Consider the following 5,601-nt stretch of genomic DNA (forward strand, 5'->3'; position numbering starts at 1 on the left):
TGAGCTTGTTTTACTGTGTGTATATATATATAGCATCCTAGCAGCTTTTAAAAATACTCATCGTTTGTGTTGAAATATATATTGGTGAATAATGATTTATATTTTGATCTTCATATTTTAACATCAAGAACAGTTACACAGTTTCTGCATGTTGAAACTTCAGGTGTATTGGAATGTTTAGTCAAAAAGTTAGATTACGATCCTTTATCTTAAAGTTTGTCATTATAACTAATTACTGAGTTTATTAAATTTATACTAAACATCACACAAATCATCAATAATAAATTTTCTCTGTTTTAATTTTTTGTTTGAATTTAGATACCAGTATCTAGGTATTCACAGAGTTAATGTACTGTGCTTACAAGTGATTATGAATTGTTCCTAAGGAATTTATGATTTTCAAATTATTTATATTAATATGTATATCAAATTAATCTTTAACAAATTATATAGTTTTACTTCATAGGGCTTGTTATTTAGTTTTCCTCGCCACTTGAAATCCAAACTAAATCCCTCCATTGTGCTTTTTGAGTGAAGATGTTCTCTTTATTCCTATATATATATATATATATATATATCAAACTATATATCATATAGAGCTGTAATTATGCATATTGTCTTTTATACAGTATTTAGAATAAACTCACGACTGGTAATAACCCACCCATGTCTACTTCAGTTCAGTAAAAATGCCAAGAATTTCCTTTTAATTGTCCTGCAATAAGCCCATCCACAATTTTGAATCAAAGATCATGTATTAACCCCTCTGGGAATATTACAAGATTCTGCAGACTCAAACTTTTTCATACTATTGGAACACATTCTGGAGATTGGCATTTAATCAATATATATGTATTTGGAAACAAAGCATATATGTTCTTGATGAGTATGCAAATGGATTATAATATTTATCATTCATTAACTGGAACTAGATTGAAGAATACTTAACCCTTTGCCTGTTGTTGGTGGGAAGTCATGCTGTGCTGATCCTCCTGTCTGCTTCTGTCAGCAGTAGATCTCTCCTCATTGAGATGTCTAAAGCACTTATGTTTTCTAAATATAAATGCATTACATTCTACCAGTTGAATATCCCATCGGGTGTTTGTGGTAATATCAAAGATGGCTGTTTTAAGATCGATTTTTTGGGTGGTTTCAGGCAGTACAATTAAGTGGTTGACAGCATTTTTACTAATTCAGTTTGAGGAATTTACAATGTGACCTTAAAATGTTCCAAATGTGATTTTTAAAGTACCGGGGTAATATTGAATTTACTTAGATAATATTAATTGTGCCAAGATATATAACTTTGGAATTAGGAATTATACTTCAGATTTGAGAAATTGAAATGGTAAAATAGAGCCATATAACTTTCAGACTGGGTTATATGGCTCTAAGGTTATAAGGGAAATTATTACTTAATACTCCATGTAAACAGAAAACATTAAACCTTATTCAGTGGTGTCGTACAACATTGCCCGACACTTTTAAACCTGATTGGACCCGCTTTCTTTAACTATTCTTACTTGTTAACATATGGGAATTTCTTAGCCTTAGTGTTATGATATATATAGCAAACATCTCAGTTAAAGAACTTTCCATAAATTCCGAAATATTTTCCTAGGGAAAATTTGAGTTAACTTTTAGTAAGTTAGGGAATATTGATGAAACATAGGGCCTGAACAACTAAGAGTGAAGACGGCCCCTGTGGTCTACGAAAACAACAAAGCTCTGAAAATAGACAGGTACTTGGTAATAAGTGTTTTAAGGAATTTTCTACCACAATAGGTGGTGTTATTCAACTCCCGTGGTATGAAATAATCATTACAACTATTGAATAACATCAGTTTATACCACATGTGGAATAAAATTGTTATGATTGGTTGACACGCTGACATTTGACTGGGACTATTTTTAGGTCACCTGAGACGAAGTCTCAGTTGACCTATTGTGATCGCCTTTGTCCGGCGTCTTGCGTCGTAAACAATTTACATTTTCAACTTCTTCTCAATTACCAACAGGCCCTGAGACCTGATATTGGGTCTGTAGCATGATGGGATGAAGGGCTATCAAGTTTGTTCAAACATTCATTGACATTCATTCAAGGTCACAGAGGTCAAATAAGCTAAAATCTTTGAACAACTTCTTCTTGATAACCAAAAGGCCCAGAGACCTAATATTGGGCCTGTAGCATGCTGGGATGAAGAGCTACCAAGTTTGTTCAAATGGATGACCTTGACCTTCATTCAAGGTCACAGGGGTCAAATATGCTAAAATCTTTGAACGACTTCTTCTTGATAACCAAAAGGCTCAGAGACCCAATATTGTATCTGTAGCATGCTGGGATGAAGGGCTACCAAGTCTGTTCAAATGGATGACCTTGACCTTCATTCAAGGTCACAGGGGTCAAATATGCTAAAATCTTTGAACGACTTCTTCTTGATACTGTATACCTGGTATTTTTCGCCCCAGGTTATTTTCGTCCTTGAGCAACACAAAAGATATTTGCCCCGTTTTAATTTCGCCCTAAACTACTTTTTAAGAAATGTCTTTTCCTTGTTCACAATTAGAAAATTCCGTTCGGAATTCTCGATACAATTGCACTCGGAACACTCTGGTTTATGGAATTCCCCTATTTTCTTTTCTTTGCATATCCTGCTGAGGTGTGAAATGTAATCAGGTGTGAAATATACGTTTGCCTGTGTTCAGATTTACTTTTAGCCTATATTGATTCAAATAGTATCAGGTATGCATGGTCGATTTTAAGCAAACACGATGAGTGGTAAGTTCACCGTGCCGTGACTAATTAGAAGTCTACTGACCAGTGTTTTCTTTTGTTCATTTGTCATGGATGGAAGCCACAAGCGACGGTGAACTCATAAAATCAGTCTTCACAATGGCAAGAATTTGATGCTATTTTGTGTGCATCATTTTCAAAAATGATTGGATTTGAAAAGTTACTTAGTATTTATAGCTTTTTTTAAATCAAATATACTAATCCTGGTACACTGTCTTAGCCCATATTCTCGAGTTAACTCCACGTGATAATTTACTAGGCATAGATTTAGATCAAGATTTTATTTCACATGCATAGATTGGAATAAAACAATTTATTATTCTATAAATTTAGTGTAAATATATAATGTGTTGCTTGTAATTGTATAGGATAAAACACACTTGAAAAGTACGAGGGTATGTTTTGGATCCGACTACAATTAGCCTAAGTACGATAACTTGCAAATCCGGCAATTGAGATTGAAATTTTCGCCGTCATCTTAAATTCGCCCTATCATCAAAGAGCGAAAATGGCAAAAATTAAACAGGGGCGAAAATTACCAGGTATACAGTAACCAAAAGGCCCAGAGACCCAATATTATATCTGTAGCATTCTGGGATGTAGGGCTACCAAGCACACAGGGGTCAAATATACTTAAATCTTTGAACGACTTCTTTTTGATAACCAAAAGGCCCAGAGACCCAATATTATATCTAGCATACTGGGATGAAGGGCTACCAAGTTTTCCCAAATGGATGACCTTGACCTCATTCAAGGTCACATGGGTCAAATATGCTAAAATCTTTAAATGACATCTTCTTGATAACGAACAGGTGCAGAGACCCAATATTAGGTCTGTAGCATGCTGGGATGAAAGGCTACCAAGTTTGTTCAAATTGATGACTTTGACCTTCGTTCAATGTCACGGGGCCAAATGTGCTAAAATATATCAAAACTCAGGTGACCGTTAAGGCCCATGGGCCTCTTGTTTAATCATGTGGTTCAATGCACTTGGATTGGCTAACACTTGAAGGGTGTGTCACGAAGATCTTGAAATGATAATGCACAAGAATTATTTCACAGTTTTTGTCGTTTTCTTTAAAATATATATATAGATTTTTATCAATTTAAAAAGAAAAAAAATTGCTTATTATCTGTTATGATTTGTTATATTTCCATACATTTTCAAAATCGTCAGTTTTGCATATTAATTAACAGCATTTTAATTTAGTTAATATCCTTAAACCACACCTGATATTGTGAAAAGAACACATGTTGACACAAAACGGGCCCATACATCCTCAGTATTCTATTGTAGTAGAAACAGGTCACACAAACATATGGATGTTGGTACTCGCTAAAGCTCTTGTCTTGTAACTTTGGAAAAACAACTTGCTTGAGTGAAAGAAATACTATGTATATACAACAGCCACTCATTGTGTAACCTCTACCTATTTCCTTCAATTTCTTAAATGATGAAGTAGTAAATCTAGTTTTTTTATTATAGATATATAAATGTAATTTTAGCACCAGTTTTTACTTGTATATTGTATATATGTAAGTTAGAATATTGTACAGGCAGTTATGATGTTATGCCTAAGAGAGAATGGCTGTTAAACTGTATATAAGTTTGTAGATTACCTTGCTGCAAGTACAATTGTAGCTGGTTATGATGCGATTATGAGCATATATGAAAAGTGCATTTACACAAAAGTGCGGCACAAGGAATTTGTGGTGATGTAGTCCGAGGTGGAACAAATTATTTCAAGAAAGTTGACTATTTAATGGAACATACTTCAAACAATATATTCAAATAAGCATGAATTTTCCCTCCCACCTCAAGGCGATCAAAAATATATTTGATTAGAAATGCTGGAGTCATTACATTTTGTTAGCAATATTTCCTACATTTATTGAGGGAATTTTAACCAAATTTACATTAAAGATATATATATATATATATAGACATAGCTGCTGTTGTAGGGGGAAAACATAAAGTAACAAATGCTGCAACTGTAGCTAATATTGAGGATGTCTTGTTTCAGGTTTCACACAACTAATTCAGCCCAGCTGGTGTTTCACCAGAACCAAAATGTGTTTCTTAGGTTTGTAGCTATTTCCTGAGTAAATAGCTTTCATTATACGAGAATAAAGAGTAGGGTCTTGAGATTTTGAAAATCAAAAACATACACTCCTGGTATAGATAGAAAGACGTAGGATTCCAGGTGTGAAAAGGCGGAAATTTCCGGGGGGGGGGGGGGGGGTTCCCCAGTCCACTGAATATCAGGGTTACTGTCTTCCAAGTACCAGTGTGCTCTTATATGCTTTTAAACCTAACCAATAACCTCATTTTTCTGGTAGGGAAATCTTTAATATGATAAACTTCACAACATTTGAACTTCAAATGAGCGATTGAGGGGATGGTGTCATTGGTAATAACATATAGTGAAATAGTTGTGTGAGACCTATAAAGTTCTGGCATTATTGCTATGAGAGTTGTTTATGGAAGGCAAACATTGATGACATCTTGACCAGATCTATAGGGGAATACAAATCAGGAATGAAGCTGTCCTGACACATTATTCAGCAGATACAAAGTGTTCATAATTCTCTAATGAAAGTAGTTAGATAACATGCCTTCGAATTGTATATATCAACTGATTTCATTCTGTTAAGAAATCGTTCTAGATAAAAGGTATATCAGATATAATATAGAATTGAACTATTATGATATTTGTTAAAAGTGTATCATATCCCGCCGTCTTAAAGAGGCAGTCTTTTATCCATTTCATCAACACATCATCCAATTTGCAAAACATTATCATGTT

Source organism: Pecten maximus, chromosome 18 (assembly GCF_902652985.1).
Source record: "Pecten maximus chromosome 18, xPecMax1.1, whole genome shotgun sequence".
NCBI classification, from domain to species: Eukaryota; Metazoa; Mollusca; class Bivalvia; order Pectinida; family Pectinidae; genus Pecten; species Pecten maximus.